Consider the following 18,116-nt stretch of genomic DNA (forward strand, 5'->3'; position numbering starts at 1 on the left):
TTAACAAAAGAAAAGTCAAAAACCACATGATCGTCTCAATAGATGCAGAGAAAGCATTTGAGGAGTTCCTCTTGTGACTCAGTGGAAATGAACCCGACTAGTATCCATAAGAATGCAGGTTCATTCACTGGCCTTGCTCAGTGGGTTAAGGATATGACATTGCTGTAAGCTGCAGTGGAGGTTGCAGATGAGGCTTAGATCCCACCTTGCAGTAGCTGTGGTGTAGGCTAGCAGCTGTTGCTCCAATTTGACCCCTAGCCTGGGAACTTCCATATGCCACAGGTGTGGCCCTAAAAAGGAGAAAAAAAAAATCTGACAAAATTCAACATGCATTCATGATAAAAACTCTTACTAAAATGGGTACAGAGGGAACATACCTCAACACAATAAAAGCCATTTATGACAAACCCACAGCCAATATAATACTCAAGAGAGAAAAGCTGAAAGGCTTCCTGCTAAAATCTGGAACAAAAAAAGGATGCCTGCTCTCAACACTTTTATTCAGCATAGTATTGGAAGTCCTAGCCACAGCAATCAGACAAACAAAAGCTATCCAAATTGGAAGAGAAAACTGTCACTCTATGCAGATGACATGATACTATATAGAGAAAACCCTAAGGACTCCACACAAAAATGATTTTACCTGATTAACGAATTTAGCCAAGTAGCAGGATACAAGATTAACATTCAGAAACTGGCTGCCAAAAGAAAAGCAAAGTGTCACTTACAAGGGAACCCCCATAAGGCTATCAGCTGATTTCTCTACAGAAACTCTACAGGCCAGGAAGGAATGGCAAGAGATATTTAAAGAGCTGAAAGGAAAAAATATGCAACCTAGAATACTCCATCCGGCAAGAATATCATTTAAAATAGAAGAGGAGATAAAATTTTTTCCAACAAACAAAAGCTAAAAGAATACAGCAATACAAAACCCATTCTAAAAAATATTGAAAGGGCTTCTCTAAATCAAAAAAAAAAAAAAAAAAAGAGAGAGAGAGAGAGGAAGAACTAGGATGGAGGAAACCACAGAGAGCAGTCACTCAAATAAGCCAGCATACAGATCTAATCATGAACATGTTTGAAACAAAATAAAATTAAAAAGAGACATCAAAATCATAAAATGTGGGCAAGGGAAGTAAGGAAATAAATAGATTCTTTTTTTTTTTTTTTTTGCATTTCTTGGGCCGCTCCCGCGCATATGGAGGTTCCCAGGCTAGGGGTCAATCGGAGCTGTAGCAACCGGCCTATGCCAGAGCCACGCAACGCGGATCCGAGCCGCTTCTGCAACCTACACCACAGCTCACGGCAACGCCGGATCGTTAACCCACTGAGCAAGGGCAGGGACCGAACCCGCAACCTCATGGTTCCTAGTCGGATTCGTTAACCACTGTGCCACAACGGGAACTCCCGCTTTTTTTTAAATTTTAGTATGGTAATGAAGTGTTTGAACCTACAGGACTATTAGGCTAAAACACACAATTATAGGAAGGGTTAACATACTTAAAAAACAGGGCAACCACAAATCAAAACCAAACATTACATTCACAAAAAATGAAAAGAAAAACAGTCAAGCAGAAAACAGATGGAGACCATCCAACCAAAAAAAGAAAGAATGGAGAATCATAGAATCAACAGCAAAACGAGGTTTAAAATGGCAAAAATAATCATCTATCAATTACCACCTTAAATGTTAATGGACTGAATGCCCAATCAAAAGGCACAGAGTGGCTGATTGGATAAAAAACCAAAAACCTTCAATCTGCTGCCTACAAGAAACTCACCTTAGGACAAAGGACACATATGGATTACAAGTGAGGGGGTGGGAAAAAATATTTCACGCCAATGGACATGACAGGAAAGCAGGAGTTGCCATACTCATACCAGACAAAACAGACTTTAAAACAAAAGCCATAAAGAAAGACAAAGAAGGACACTCTTTAATGATTAAAGGATCCATTCAAGAAGAGGATATCACTATCAGCAACATATATACCTCAAATATAGAAGCACCCAAATACATACAACAAATATTAACAGACATAAAGGGAGAATTGATGGGAAGACAATCATAGTAGGAGACTTTAACACCTCACTCACATCAATGGACAGATCCTCTAGACAGAAAACCAATAAAGCATCAGAGACCCTAAAGGAAACAATAGAAAAGTTAGACTTAATTGACATCTTCAGGACACTACGTCCAAAAAAATCAGAATACACATTCTTCTCAAGTGTGCATGGAATTCTCAAGAATTGATCACGTATTGGGGCACAAAGCTAACCTAAACAAATTTAGGAGCATAGAAGTTATTTCAAGCATCTTCTCTGACCACAATGGTATGAAACTAGAAATCAACCACAGGAAAATAAATGAGAAAAAACCTACTACATGGAGACTAAACAACATGCTACTAAAAAACCAGTGGGTCAATGAGGAAATCAAGAAGGAAATTAAAAAATACTTCAAGACAAACAATAACGAAGGCACAACCACTCAAAATCTGTGGGATGCTGCAAAAGCAGTGCTCAGAGGGAAATTCATAGCAATACAGGCCTTCCTCAAAAAAGAAGATCTCAAATGACAACTTAACCCTCCACCTAAAGGAATTAGAAAAAGAAGAACAAAAAAGACCTAAAGTCAGCAGAAGGTAGGAAATTATAAAGATCAAAGAGGAAATCGATAAAATAGAGATTCAAAAAACAATAATAATTAATAAAACCAAGAGCTGGTTCTTTGAAAAGGTAAACAAAATTGACAAAACTCTGGCTAGAATCACTAAGAAGAGGAGAGAAAGAACCCAAATAAGCAAAATCAGAAATGAAAAAGGAGAAACCACAACAGATACTGCAGAAATACAAAAAACCATAAGAGAATACTATGAACAACTATATGCCAACCAATTTGACAATCTGGAAGAAATGGACAACTTTCTAGAATCTTACAACCTGCCAAAACTGAATCAAGAAGAAATAGACCAACTGAACAGAATGATCACTAGAAATAAAATTGAATACATCATAAAAACACTCTCTACAAATAAAAGCCCAGATGGTTCACAGGCGAATTCTACCAAACATACAAAGAGGATCTGATGCCCATCCTCCTTAAACTTTTTCAAAAGGTTGAGGAAGAAGGAACACTCCCAAAGACATACTATGATGCCACCATCACCCTAATTCCAAAGCCAGACAAAGATTCCACCAAAAAAGAAAACTATAGGCCAAAATCTTTGATGAATATAGATGCAAAAATTCTAAACAAAATTCTAGCCAACCAAATCTGACAACATATCAAAAAGATCGGGAGTTCCCATCATGACACAGTGGTTAACAAATCTGACTAGGAACCATGAGGTTGCGGGTTCGGTCCCTGCCCTTGCTCAGTGGGTTAATGATCCGGCGTTGCCGTAAGCTGTGGTGTAGGTGCAGACACAGCTCAGATCCTGCGTTGCTGTGGCTCTGGCGTAGGCCGGTGGCTACAGCTCCGATTCGACCCCTAGATGGGAACCTCCATATGCCACAGGAGTGGCCCAAGAAATAGCAAAAGACAAAAAAAAAAAAAAAAAAAAAAAAAAGAAACATCGTACACCATGACCAGGTGGGGGTTCATCCCAGGTTCACAAGGATGGTGCAACAGACATAAATCAATCAATGTCATACACCACATTAACAAAAGAAAAGTCAAAAATCACATGATCATCTCAATAGACGCAGAAAAAGCATCTGACAAAGCCCAACAGCCATTTATGATAAAAACTCTCACCAAAGTGGGTATAGAGGAACATTCCTGAACATAATCAAAGCCATTTATGACAAACCCACAGCAAATAAATTGAAAGCCTTCTCACTCAAATGTGGAATAAGACAGGGATGCCCACTCTCACCACTGCTATTCAACATGGTTTTGGAAGTCCTAGCCACAGCAATCAGACAAACGAAAGAACTAAAAGGCATCTAAATAGGAAGAGAAGAGGTAAAACTGTCACTGTATGCAGATGACATGAAACCTAAGGACTCAACTCCAAAACTACTTGAAATTCAGCAAAGTAGCAGGATATAAGATTAACATTCAGGAATCAGTCGCATTTCTGTATACTAACAACGAAATATAGAAAAGGAATACAAAAATGCAATACCTTTTAAAATTGTACCCCAAAAAATCAAATACCTGGGAATACACCTGACCAAGGAGGTAAAGGACCTATATGCTGAGAACTATAAAACTTTAATCAAGAAATAAAGAAGATGTAAAGAAATGGAAAGATATTCCATGTTCCTGGATTGGGAAAATCAATATTGTAAAAATGGTCATACTACCCAAAGCAATCTACAGATTCAATGCAATCCCTATCAAATTACCCATGACATTTTTCACAGAACTAGAACAAACAATCCAAAAATTTATATGGAACCACAAAGACCCAGAATTGCCAAAGCAATCCTGGGAAACAAAAACCAAGCAGGAGGCATAACTCTCCCAGACTTCAAGCACTATTACAAAGCCACAGTCATCAAAACAGTGTGGTACTGGTATCAAAACAGACAGTCAGACCAATGGAACAGAATGGAGAGCCCAGAAATAAACCCAGACACCTACGGTCAATTAATCTTTGACAAAGGAGGCAAGAGCATAAAATGGGAAAAAGAAAGTCTATTCAGCAAGCATTGCTGGGAAAACTGGACAGCTGCATGCAAATCAATGAAACTAGAACACACCCTCACACCAGGCACGAAAATAAACTCAAAATGGCTTAAAGACTTAAATATAAGACAAGACACCATCAAACTCCTGGAAGAGAACATAGGCAAAACATTGTCTGACATCAACCTCATGAATATTTTCTCAGGTCAGTCTCCCAAGGCAACAGAAATAAGAGCGAAAATAAACCAATGGGACATCATCAAACTGATAGGCTTTTGCACAGCAAAGGAAACTAAAAAGAAAACAAAAAGACAATTACAGAGTGGGAGAAAGTAATTTCAAACGATGCAATGACAAGGGCTTAATCTCTAGGATATAAAAGCAACTTATATAACTCATAGCAAAAAAGCCAACCACCCAATGGAAAAATGGCCAAAAGACCTGAATAGACCATTCTCCAAGGAAGATATACAGATGGCCAATAAACACATGAAAAAATGCTCAACATCACTGATTATTAGAGAAATGCAAATCAAAACTACCATGAGATACTACCTCACACCAGTCAGAAGGGTCATCATTAATAAGTCCACAAATAACAAGTGCTGGAGCGGGTGTGGGGAAAAGGGAACCCTCCTGCACTGTTGGTGGGAATGGAAGCTGGTACAGCCACTATGGAGAACAGTATGGAGGTACCTTAGAAATCCATATGTAGAACTACCATATCACCCAGAAATCCCACTCTTGGGCACATATCCAGACAAAACTCTCCTTAAAAAAGACACATGCACCCGCATGTTCACTGCAGCACTATTCACAACAGCCAAGAATGGAAACAACCCAAATGTCCACTGACAGATGATTGGATTAGGGAGATGTGGTGTATATATACACAATGGAATACTACTCAGCCATAAAAAAGAACAACATAATGCCATTTGCAGCAACATGGATGGAACTAGAGGTGTTCATACTGAGTAAAATAAGTCAGAAAGAGAAAGACAAATACCATATGATATCACTTATAACTGGAATCTAATATACAGCACAAATGAACATTTCCATAGAAAAGAACATCAAAGACTTGGAGAGTAGACTTGTGGCTGCCCAGGGGGAGAGGTAGGGAGCGGGAAGGATCGGGAGCTTGGGTTAATGGAAGCTAACTATTGCTCTTGGAATGGATTCACAATGAGTTCCTGCTGTGTAGCATTGAGAACTATGTCTAGATACTTACATCGAAACACAACAATGGGAAGAAAAAGCATGTATACATGTATGTGTAACTTAGTCCCCATGCTGTACAGTGGAAAAAAATAAATTAAAAAAAAAAAAAGAAACTGGCTGCCTTTCTGTATACCAACAATGACATATTTAAAAAGGAATACTTAAAAAATTACCTTTTAAAACCACACCAAAATTTAAATACCTAGGAATAAATCTGACTGAGGAGGTGACAGACTTATACACCGAGAACTATGAAACATTAATCTAGGAAATTAAAGAGGGCATGCTCCTGGATTGGAAAAATTAATGTTGTTAAAATGGCCATACTATCAAAGCCATCTACAGATTTAATGCATTCCCTATCAAATTACCCATGGCATTTTTCACAGAACTAGAACAAATAACCCAAAAATTTATGTGGAACCATAAAAGACCCAGAATTTCCAAAGCAATCCTGAGGGAAAAAAACCAAGCAGGAGATATAACTCTCCCAGAATTCAGGCAACATTACAAAGCTATAGTAATCAAGACAGTGTGGTGCTTGGTTGACATGCGGATCGATGGAACAAATAGAAACCCAGAAATAAATGCACACACCTACAGTCTATTAATCTATGACAAAGGAGGCAAGACTATAAAATGGGGAAAAGACAGTCTCTTCAGCAATTGTGCTGGCGAAACTGGACAGCTCCATGTAAATCAATAAAACTAGAACACACCTTCACACAACGTAGAAAAATAAACTCAAAATGGCTTAAACACTTAGATATAAGAGGAGACTCCATAAAACTCCTACAAGGGAACATAGGCAAACATTCTCTGACATCAACTGCATCAATGTTTCTTAGGCCGGTTTCCCAAGGCAATAGAAAAAACAAACAAACGAACAAAGAAAAAACCCAATGGGTCCTAATCAAAGTTACAATCTTTTGCACAGCAATGGAAACCATAAAAAAGAAAGAAAGACAGCTTACAGAACGGGAGAAAATAGTGGACACGAGGCAACCGATAACGGCTTAATCTCCAAAATACACAAACTACTCATACAACTCAACAACCAAAAAAATCTAACAACTCAGTTGAAAAATGTGCAGAAGACCTAAATAGACATTTCTCCAAAAGAGACACAAGGATGGCTAGTGGGCACATGAAAAGATGTTCAACATCATTAATTATTAGAGAAATGCAAATCAGAACTACAAGGAGGTACCACCTCACAATGGTCAGAATGGCCATCATTAGTAAGTCTACAAACAACAAATGCCAGAGAGGATGTGGAGAAAAGGGAGCCCTCCTACACTGTCAGTGAGTACACTGGCACAACCACTATGGAAAACAGTATGAAGGTTCCTCAGAAAACTCAAAGAATTACCATATGGTCCAGCAATCCCACTCCCGGACATATATCCGGACAAAACTACAATTCAAAAAGAGACAGGCACCCCTATTTTCACAGCAGCACCATTCCCAATTACCCAGACATGCAAGCATCCTAAATGTCATGGATAAATTAATGGGTTAGGAAGGTGTGGTACATATACACAATGGAATACTGCTCTCTATAATAGCTAGAAGAGGACAAAAATCGGTAACACTGAATCCAATAATTGTAGAATACACTTTACTTTCAAGCACACCATAATCAGAACCCTTACAGAAATTTCAACAAATTTTAAAGGATTAATATTATACAGAACAAGCTTGCTGACTATAATCAATTAATAAAAGATAACTAGAAAATACTCATGTTTGGAAATTAAGAAACACATTTCTAAGATACCTATGAGCCAGAGGGGAAATCACAATGGAAAATAGAAAATATTAGAAATAAATTATTAAAATACTACGTATCAAAACTTGTGAGCTCTTGCTAAACAGTATTTGGAGAAAAATGTTTAACCTCAAATGGAAAGAATAACAATTAAAAGGATAAAGATTAATGAACTAAACATCCATTTCAAGAAGCTAGAGAAAAAAGAGCCAAAATATACCTCATATATAAGGAATGTAAAATAAATAAAGAGCAGAACTTAATGAAGTAGAAACAAACTTACCATGGAAAAAATCAATTAAGACAAAATTTGGTTCTTTGAAAGGAACTTCTACTGAAGCTCAAGAAGGAAAAAAAAGAGAGAAAGCATAAAAATGAAATCAGAATGAAAAGGGGACGTTGCTATAGATGTCACAGGCATTAAAAAAAATAAACAATATATAACTTTGAAAGCTTTCAAGTAAAAATTCCTAGAAAAACATTACTTACTAAAACTAACTGAAGAAGAACTTTTAAAATTTATCCTAGCACCATTAAAAACATTGAAGCTGTGGTCAAACACAACAGAACAAAAGAAAACAAACTTCCAGGCCGGGTGGCTTCATCACTGAGTTCTCTCCAATATTCAAGGGACAAAGGACGGGAAATGAAAACAGATGGTGGAGGCGGAAGAAGATAGGTTTTTAGTTAGATCTCTGGGCTAACTCTAACAGCAGGGATTGTAGTTTGTCCCACTAACCTTCATCTTGTAAGGTGCCCCAGAAATGGTGACCAACCAGAATCCTGCAGAGGTTGTATCTGGATGGAGTGAATATAACATAGAAGGGGATGTACTGGAGGACTAGAGAGAGTACTACTGGTACCCCACCCAGATCCTCCATACTGGCCAGCACACTCATGCCCCAGACAGAAGTGCCAGCTGATAATGGACAGAGGTTACCCCTACCAGAAACTGGCCACCTCACCTAGTTATTCTCATCTTCCCTCCTTCCTCATTCTGCTTCCCCCATTCTCCTTTTCCTGAGCACTTCTCCCAATATATCATTTGAACACAAATCCCCAATACATCATCTGAACATGAATTTCAGGCCCTGCTTCTATAGAATAGGGTCTAAAACATCAACATTTAAGAGGGTGAAAAGCGTCGTGAATAGAAGATACTTTTAAAATACCTAACTGACAAGGAACCACTAACCAAACTTTATAAAGACCTCTGATAAATCACTAAGAAAAACTGAAAAACAGGCAAAAGACTTAATAGGCAGTTTACAAAAGAGGCCAGGAAAAAAGTGCTCATCAGTAGCAATGAAGGAAAAAAAGGAAAACCACAGAGATACAATCCTTAAAAAAATTTAAACTGACAATACCAAGTACTTGCAAGGATGTGAAACAACTGGAATTCTCATATATCGCTGGTAGGAAAGTAAATTGGTACAATCACTTGGAAAATTGTTTGGTATTATCCAGCAAAACAATTCTACTTTGATGTATTATATAACCAAAGAAACACATTCGCATACATAATAGAAAATACCTAAGGATGTTCTTAGCTACACTCTTCTTGGTATTCAGAAACTATAAGCAACACAAGTATCTGGCACCCACAGGATGAATAACTATATTGTGACATATTAATATCAAGAAGCACTGTTAGTGATGAAAATACGTGTGCTCGTGATATGGATTCAGTTCATGAACAAGCGCAAAAAAAGCAAACACAAAATGTACACAGTATGATTCTACATGTAGGAAGTTAAAAAACTAGTAAAAAAAAAAAAAAAAAAACCAACCTTGTTTGCAAATGCAAACACAGGTGACAAAACCACAAAGAAAAGCAAAGAAATGATTATTGTAAAAGTCAAGATGATTTTTTTCTGGGGAGGTGGTTATGATTTGGCATGGGGTGCTACTGAGTACTGGCAATGTTTTATTTCTTTTCCTTTTTTTTTGTCTTTTTAGGGCCACACCTGAAGCATATGGAGGCTCCCAGGCTAGGGATCAAATCGGAGCTGCAACTGCCGGCCTACGCCATAGCCACAGAAACTCGAGATCCTAAACCCACTGAGTGAGGCCAGGGATTAAACTCTCACCCTCATGGATGCTAGTCAGGTTCCTTAACCACTGAGCCATATTCCTGGCAATGTTATCTATTTCTTGTGCATTTTCCTTAGAATTGTTATGCTATACATTGCTAGATTTTACCTGCATACCTTCTTGTTATTGTTCATATTTTTAAAAGTTTAAAAGGAGTGAATTAAACATAGTGATTATTGTTTGAATCTTAGACAAGTTGAGAGAACTGAAAATCCTTCATTTTTAAATTAAAAACTTGCCCCAAGAATCCCTAACAGGATACATGTTAAATAAATTTGCAACAATGCCTACTTCTCTTAGGGCTGTAAGTGGAGACAGAATCTCTGGGGAACAGATCTATGCTTTCCCAAGCACCATCAGAGTACTCCTCTCACATATGAAAATTGAGGGGAGGAGACACATCAAGTCCTGGGGTAAATACCTGGGTGAAGGCTGTGTATCCTTAGTAGGCAGAAGCCTGGAGAGGAGTGGAAGCCATGTGCCAAAAAGCCTTTGGTTAGGGTTAAGAAGGAAAGGGATTCAGCCTCCAAACCCTGATAAAAGGTGGAAAATAGGTAAATCTCTTGGGTGTTCTGGGGTGACCGTGACCAAAGCTGCTAGTAGGAAAGGGCCCTCTGTGTCCCCGCAAGGGAACTCACCAGGCAACGGGGAACCCAGCCTGGCGAGAAGTTCAACACAGGGTCCACTACACAGTGCTGTGGAAGAATGGCTGAGTAACTGAGCAAACTATAAAAGCTCTAACCTTGGAATGCATGCCTGGGATGGAATTGGCAGGAACCTGGTGCATTAAGGGCACCGGGCAGCAGTGACCACACATCCTTGGATTGTGCAGAACTGCTCTTCAATGGTGACACCATAAACGATGTGGGTGGGCTGCTCAGACTCCGCAGTTCTCTCCCCTCTGGAAAGTGGGAGTAAAACGGACTTCTTTGGACTGCTTTAAGCCCTTAGGGGACTTGGAAATAGGAACCATCAGAATACTCACTTAGAAGGGCATTAAAGACTTGGGGAGATTATTTGGAAAAATAAAAAAATGTTACTGCTTAGAAGGTAACTGCTGATATGAGACATATAGGTTAGTAAACATCCAAAATGAAATAGACAAAATCTTAATCAAATATCTATCTACTTTTATGTACACAATACTGTGTAGGAAACTAATATATCACTAAGCTAACAGAAAGAGAGTAATGAGAGGAAAAAACAGACATTTTAAACAAAGCCCATGATAGGTGACTAAAGAGAAGGCTCATTCATTAAGGCAAACTGAAAAGAACAAAATGCTTTTTTTTTTTTTTTTTTTTAAGGACAGCACCCACGGCATATGGAGGTTCCCAGGCTAGGGGTCCAATCAGAGCTGCAGCCACTGGCCTATGCCACAGCCACAGCCATGAGCCACGTCTGCAACCCACACCACAGCTCACGGCAACGCCGGATCCTCAACCCACTGAGCAAGGCAGGGATCGAACCCACAACCTCATGGTTCCTAGTCGATTCGTTAACCACTGCACCACGATGGGAACTCCCCACAAAATGCTTCTTGTACCATCTATTATTACCATGTGACTGAGAAACATAAAAGAAATTTGTTGCTTTCTTACACCTTCCTTGAAAAGCATATCAGTGTGTGATGTCTTCTTGGTTGCCCAGGACACTATCCTTCCATCTCCAAAAGCTCTCACTGGCTTGTAATCTACATCTTTTTCAGAGCCCCACTTATTTGCCCTTGCATGTGGTAATGCTCCTGGATCATCCCTACAGAGATGCTGAGATCCCTAAGCCAGGGTCAATACATGTTTTTATCTGTTTCTAGTCCCACTCCTGCTGGCCCTGCCATCGATGTATGTTTGTTAAAGAAAACAAGAAAAAGTAAAGAGGCTGGAAGTAAGAAAGGATAGTGTGACTGCCCTGCAACTGAGAAAAAAAAAAAGGACCACCATCAGAAAGCAAATCCACAGGGAACTGGGGCTGCTTGACCATGGATTTCTCAACAGCTACTTGTGCTATCATAAAAATACAATTCATCTGATAACCATGGAAACCATAATGAAGGCACTGTAGTAAGGGTGGCTCTTTTCAGAAATTTAAAAACAGTAAGAGGCCAGAAACCAGAAAAAGAAACCCAAGCACTGCAGCCCCAGGAAATCCCTTACTAAAAGCCCTGACAAAGCAGCATTTTCTCCAGTCTCTACAATCTCACCAGGCTTCAACAAGGGCTCTGGGACTGCTGTTACTGAACATGAAACAATTCAGGCCTCTCTGTGTGCTTCCGTCCCTTGGGGCCAGCTGCTATGAGAAAGGCTCAAGGGGAGGTGGAATTTACTGTTATTTTGAGATGTATTGAGAACCAGCAGAGGAGTACTTGTGTATTTCTTCTCCAGCTCCTAGTAGGTATACAAGCACATAGTAGGCTGTTCATAAATACTTGTTGTATAAATGAGGAATTGGGTTATAATTCAGGGAAAGCACAGCATCTGGTAAATACTATGTGTTCCAACATTTTGTCTGTCTTGTGCCAACATTTTGTCTGGTCTTGTGAAAAATCAAAATCCTGTCCTCAAATCTGGGCCTAGGAGTTCCCACCATGGCTCAGCGGTAACGAACCTAACTAGTATCCATCCTCATGACTAGTACCATGAGGTTGCCAGTTCAATCCCTGGCCTTGCTCAGTGACTTAAGGATCTGGTGTAGCCACGAGCTGTGGTGTAACTCACAGACATGGCTCAGATCCCGCATTGCTGTGGCTGTGGTGCAGGCTGGCCACTGCAGCTCCCTTTCGACCCTAGCCTGGGAGCCTCCATATGCCACAGGTGCAGCTGAGGAGCAGCCTAAGGAGGAAGCTAGATTAAACTGTTTCCCAGGCATCTGCTGGGTCTGACAGTCAATCACTATATTGCACTTTTTTTTGGGGTGGCAACACATGCCTGGCACTTTTCTTTCCCCTCATTGGGAACCTGATACTGATCTGCTTCAGAACATTAATGTTCCCATCCTGCCTGACTCATCTGGTAGGAACAACTGGTTCACATGCCAACTGTAAATGAGAAGGCAAAGGATCCCACTTGGCTTCTTTCTCGTGAAATCAAAACAGCACTCTTTTTAGGACTAAATATATAGAAACGGAGGTGTGTGATGATTCTACACACCCTTCCCTAGTTTACTGATTTTATACAACTTGTACTAAGAGAACTAATTACTGATCATTTCTGTTCCCGGACATTGTGCTGAGCCCTATTACACTTAACATTCACAACAATCTCCTGAGCTAATTACTGTTATTATTTTGTTTTAACAGGTGAGGGTAATATCTGGCTCGAGATCACACAGTAAGTGGCAGAACTAGGATTTGAACCTAGGTCTGACTGACTCCAGACTTCTGGCTCTTCAAATCACTTTCCCATCTGTTCTTCACTGTAGTCCTGTGAGCGACGCAGGGCTAGGGTTATCATCTTATTTTAAATATGGAGAAGACGAGTCTCAGGAGAGGCTTATAAAAAACAGAGAAAATACAAGATGCCCGGCCCCAGACGCTCCTGCGTTCCTAGGTGAGGGTTCTATTCCATCTCAAGAGTGCTTTTTCTCTTCGACTTCATTAACACACTCGCAAAACCTCAAGGCTGAAGGCAACCGGAGAGATGCACTTTCCCAGCCCGATCATTTCACAGGAGGGGAAACCGAGGCACAGCTGTTCTTCGGCGCAGCTGAGCCTCCAGCTGCCAGCAGAGTGCGGGAGCTCTGGGCCGTGGGCGGCCCGAGGGCACCTTCTCCGGGTCCCGCCGGGGCCGGGTGCTCAGCCTCCGGTAACACCGAGCGGCGCCAGCTCCGCCGGGCGTCTAGAGAAGCGCCCCAGGTCCCGGGGAGGTAGCCCCCAGGCGCCCGAGCCCCTTCCCAGGGCGGCCCCCAGCTCCGGGGCCGGGGCATCCCAGGGACGCGGGCGGAACGACTTGGCCCACAGCCTCCTCGGGCCGTCCCCTCTTACCTCGCCAGGAGCTGTCCGGGACGCTTGCCCACACCAGTGCGGGCCGCGGGCACCGGGCCGCAGCGTTAGCGGGGAAGGACTGCGGCGCGCGGCCAGAGGCGGGCGGGCACGTTTGGAGCCCCGCCCGGGGGCGGTATTTGTAGGGCTGGTGCAGGGCGAGCGTCGTCACGTGACGCGCAGGGTGGGGGATGCCGGGAGAGGCGGGCGCGGGGCTGGCTGGGCTTCTTGGACCACCGCGGAAGGGAACGCTTGAGGAGTCGCTGCAGGGAGGACTGGAAAGGGGGACGCTTGGAAAGGGGGACGCTAAGGCGGCGAATGAGTCTTAAGATGCTGCGATGTCGAGCTTGAATAAGGGCGGTTAAGGCTTGTACTACGTGGCCCCACAAAGGTAGAAATAGAATCAGTGGGCGGAAATTGCAGGGAGGCAGCTGCGGTCAATATAAAGATTCTTCCAATCACCAGTTATCTATCAGAGTAATGGGCTTTTTCTGGGAGGAGGTAGCAACTTTGTAGGTGTGTACATAGAGGCTGGGTTTATTCATTCAACAAACTGACCACTGGCTATGGGCCAAACAATATACTGGGAGGATACATTAAATAGTTTTACATATAGTGTTCAGCACAATGCCTTCCATGAAGTAAATGTCATCTAAGTGTTAGTTGCTGCTGCTGCTGCTGTTATTATTCCAGCACCAGGGTGAATAAAGCTGATGTGGTTCCTGTCCTTCTTAATTCTCAAGTGGAGAAGGTAGTCATCAGATATCATTTAAATAAATATGTACTTAAAATTGTGTGAAGTAGAGTGAAGGAACCCATATTTAAAACTAGGGGGTAAGGGATAGGGGTCTGGGAAGACCTTTCAGATACAGGTAAGGAGTTGACCAGATAGAAGAGAGGCAGGGAAAGCCTGTGTGAAAGCTCTTGGGTGGGGTGGAACAGAAGAGAGAAGGCTGCTCTTTGAGTAAATGGAAGATGTCCAGTTTGCCTGAAACTTCTTGTGTTGACAGAGAACAGTGTTAAGTGAAGTTAAAGGTAGGTAGGGTCCAGATCATGCAGCACTTAGTAGGCCATGATAAATTTTTTTTTTTTTTGTCTTTTTTGCCTTTTCTAGGGCCTCTCCCACGGCATATGGAAGTTCCCAGGCTAGGGGTCTAATTGGAGCTGTAGCCGCCAGCCTATGCCAGAGCCACAGCAACGCGGGATCCAAGCCGTGTCTGCAACCTACACCACAGCTCTCGGATCCTTAACTGAGCAAGGCCAGGGATTGAACCCACAACCTCATGATTTTTAGTCAGATTCGTTAACCACTGAGCCACGATGGGAACTCCCATGATAAATATTTTTAAATTTTATGTAAAAGGAAGCTGTTGAAGGGGTGGAGGATGTGGGTGATTTGATACCTTTTTTTTAAAAAAACAAAGTAGGCCGGCTACTCTGTAAAGAATAGACAAAAATAAGAGTGGAAGTAGTCAGATGGGTTAAGACTTGGACTGGAGTAATGGTAGTAAAGGTGGAGAGAAGTGGATTTGAGATATTTGAGGTAAAACCAGCCTGGCTTCATGTAGGATATTAGAGGGTATTCCCAGTCTTCAAGTTTAACCTACTGACTGGGCCCACAAAAGTGCGTTAGTGAAACCCTAACTATTGTTCAGTGGAACATATGGGGGAGGGGAGTTATCAGTACCTCAGTTTGGACCCATTGAATTTTAAATGCCTGTGTGTCATCCAAATGAAGAGATCAAAAGGCATTTGGATACAGACCTATGGATCTTAGGAGAGAATGTCAACTACAAAAATCTAACTTAAGAATGCTGTGAGGAGTTCCCGTTGTGGTGCAGCAGAAACGAATCTGACTAGTAACAATGAGGTTGCCGGTTCAATCCCTGGCCTTGCTCAGTGGGTTAAGGATCCTGCATTGCCACAGCTGTGGTGTAGATCACAGATGCGGCTGGACCTGGTGTTGCCATGGCTGTGGCATGGGCCTTGGCTCCAGTTCGACACCTAGTCTGGGAACTTACATGTGTCGCAGGTGCAGCCATAAAAAGAAAAAAAAAAAAAGAAATAACTGTGCCAGATTGGGGTAATAGCTAACCTCTGTGGTCCTACTGACCTATATTAGTCCTTAGTTCTACAGAATTTATTCTATAAAAAACATTCTATTATTACCATATGATGAATTTAGTATTATCACAGATTCTGGGTCAGGCCTAAGTTATCATGCAGCTGCTCTCTTTTATAAATGGAAAATTAAAAAAACAAAACCACACAGCCTAAGCCTAAGGCCAACTTTATTATAAGCAAAGACGCAGTAGCTACATATAAATAGTAGACTACTCTTAGGTCAGATCAGAACAGGGAAGGTTCACAGTACAATGAGCTTATCTATCTCATTATTAATGACTGGCAAAGCTAGAACATGTTAAATCCTTTGAAGTGTCCTGCTGTATGAAACTGGCAGTCTAGATATTTATCAAAAAGCAATCAAAACTCAGGTTTCTGGAATTGTGCCAGCAAATATTATTTTGGCATTTCTATAAAACAGCTAAGCCTTTCAAAGGAGTACAACCATATTTTACAAGAGCAGGCTGTCTTTCTCATTAATGGTACAAACATCATTTACAAGGAAAATCTGTTTTTAAATATAAGTACTTAAAATATAAGAACATCATTTGTAAACCAGTTAAGTTCCCGCTTCATTTTTCTTTTTTGGCTTTTTAGGACCACACCCATGACATATGGAGGTTCCCAGGCTAGGGGTTGAATTGGAGCTACAGCTGCTGGCCTACGCCACAGCCACAGTAATGCGAGATCCAAGCCGAGTCTGCAACCTAAACCACAGCTCACGGCAACGACAGATCCTTAACCCACTAAGTAAGACCAGGGATCGAACCTGTGTCCTCAAAGATACTAGTCAGATTCATTTCCTCTGAGCCATAAAGGGAACTCCAAGTTCCCTCTTCTTTCAGCCCTCTTCTTGCCTGTGCCTGCCTCTATCCTACTACTGGCTATCTATTGATTTCTCTCCTCCTTTAGACCAGAGAGGACTTGCTCATTTTGCCTTCTGGCATATAGTTAGTATTTATTGTGTAATCAATAAGTAAACATACAGTATCTCCTCTGCCACGTGAATCTTATTTACCTTGTTTTATAAAAAAAGTGAGGATCAGAGTGATTTGTCCAGGGTCAACATAGCAGACATCTGTCATCTTTTGGGCTGCCCAGTATCTGAGCTCCTTTCCAACGTTAATTCCATCTCGAGCTTGTTGGGACTCAGAGTATGCCTTTCACTATAGAAGCTGAAATTCAGATTTTTTTTCTCTGCCTAATGGGACCCTAACACTACAAATTAAACTTTGAACTGGGAGACGGAGACACAACAAAGTGGAATCTTAAAGTGTCTCTTTGGTGACAATGGCAAATGCAGCAAGATGAAGTTGTTTGAGCAATACTGGTTGTCATGATAGTCTAGGGATCTGTGGCCTTGATAATAAGTGGTGGCACCTAATCCTCAGCAGAGATGGTGTCCCCCTGCACCAGTTATGTGGAGTGACCAAGTGACCAGATGGGTGATGTTCCAGTTGCCAGTCTCCTGATGATGTTAAACTACCTATAATCCTTTTAATGAATTACCTTTCTCCTAAATTTATCAAAACTGGATTTTGGTCTTTGCAAGTAAAAAAATCCAACTTGGAGGTCCTGCTGTGGTTTAGCAGGATCCATGAGGATGCAGGTTCAATCCCTGGCCTTGCTCAGTGGGTTAAGGATTTGGTGTTGCTGTGAGCTGTGATGTAGGTCACAGACATGGCTTGGATCCTGAGTTGCTGTGGTTGTGTGGTGTAGACTGGCAGCTGTAACTCTGATTCAACCTGTAAGTAGGCTGGGAAACTCCATATGCCGCAGGTGCTGCCCTAAAAAGAAGAAAATCCAACTCACGTGGTCACATGATTAATAGCAGAGCTGAGAACTTTGAGCAAATTCTAGTGTTCCTTCCTAACAGATGGGTACCCTCCAAGAACCCACATTTTTCTATGTTACATACCAATGTCTCTGAGTCACCCTTTATTCATGAAATTTGTCTTTTTTTTTTTTTTTTTAAGGCTTCGCCTGTGGCATATAGAAGTTCCCAGGCTATGGTTCCAATAGGAGTTGCAGCTGCCAGCCTACACCACAGCCACAGCAACGCAGGATCCAAGCCACATCTGTGACCTATGCCACAGCTTTCAGCAACAACGGATCCTAAACCCAGTGAGTGAGTCCAGGGATCAAACCTGAATCCTCATGGATATTAGTAGGGTTCTTAACACACTGAGCTACAATGGGAACTCGCAAATTTACTTTTTTTTTTTTTTTTTTTTTTTTGTCTTTTTAGGGCCGCACTCGTGGCATATGGAATTTCCCATGCTAGG

At 41.4% G+C, this 18,116-nt stretch overlaps 1 protein-coding gene across 3 annotated transcripts in view; it reads right to left on the minus strand.

Annotated features, from left to right (window-relative positions):
* The window catches only part of FBXO10 (F-box protein 10), a 75,807-nt gene extending 61,952 nt beyond the window's left edge, over positions 1-13,855 (minus strand). Inside the window, exon 1 of one of the 3 annotated variants that reach the window (XR_002336813.1) lies at positions 13,711-13,855. The gene's annotated coding sequence lies outside the window, so the exon portion shown is untranslated. The remainder of the gene's footprint in view (positions 1-13,710) is intronic. The other 2 variants (XM_021066152.1, XM_021066155.1) reach the window with 2 other exon arrangements.

The sequence above is a fragment of the Sus scrofa genome, chromosome 1, assembly GCF_000003025.6.
Source record: "Sus scrofa isolate TJ Tabasco breed Duroc chromosome 1, Sscrofa11.1, whole genome shotgun sequence".
NCBI classification, from domain to species: Eukaryota; Metazoa; Chordata; class Mammalia; order Artiodactyla; family Suidae; genus Sus; species Sus scrofa.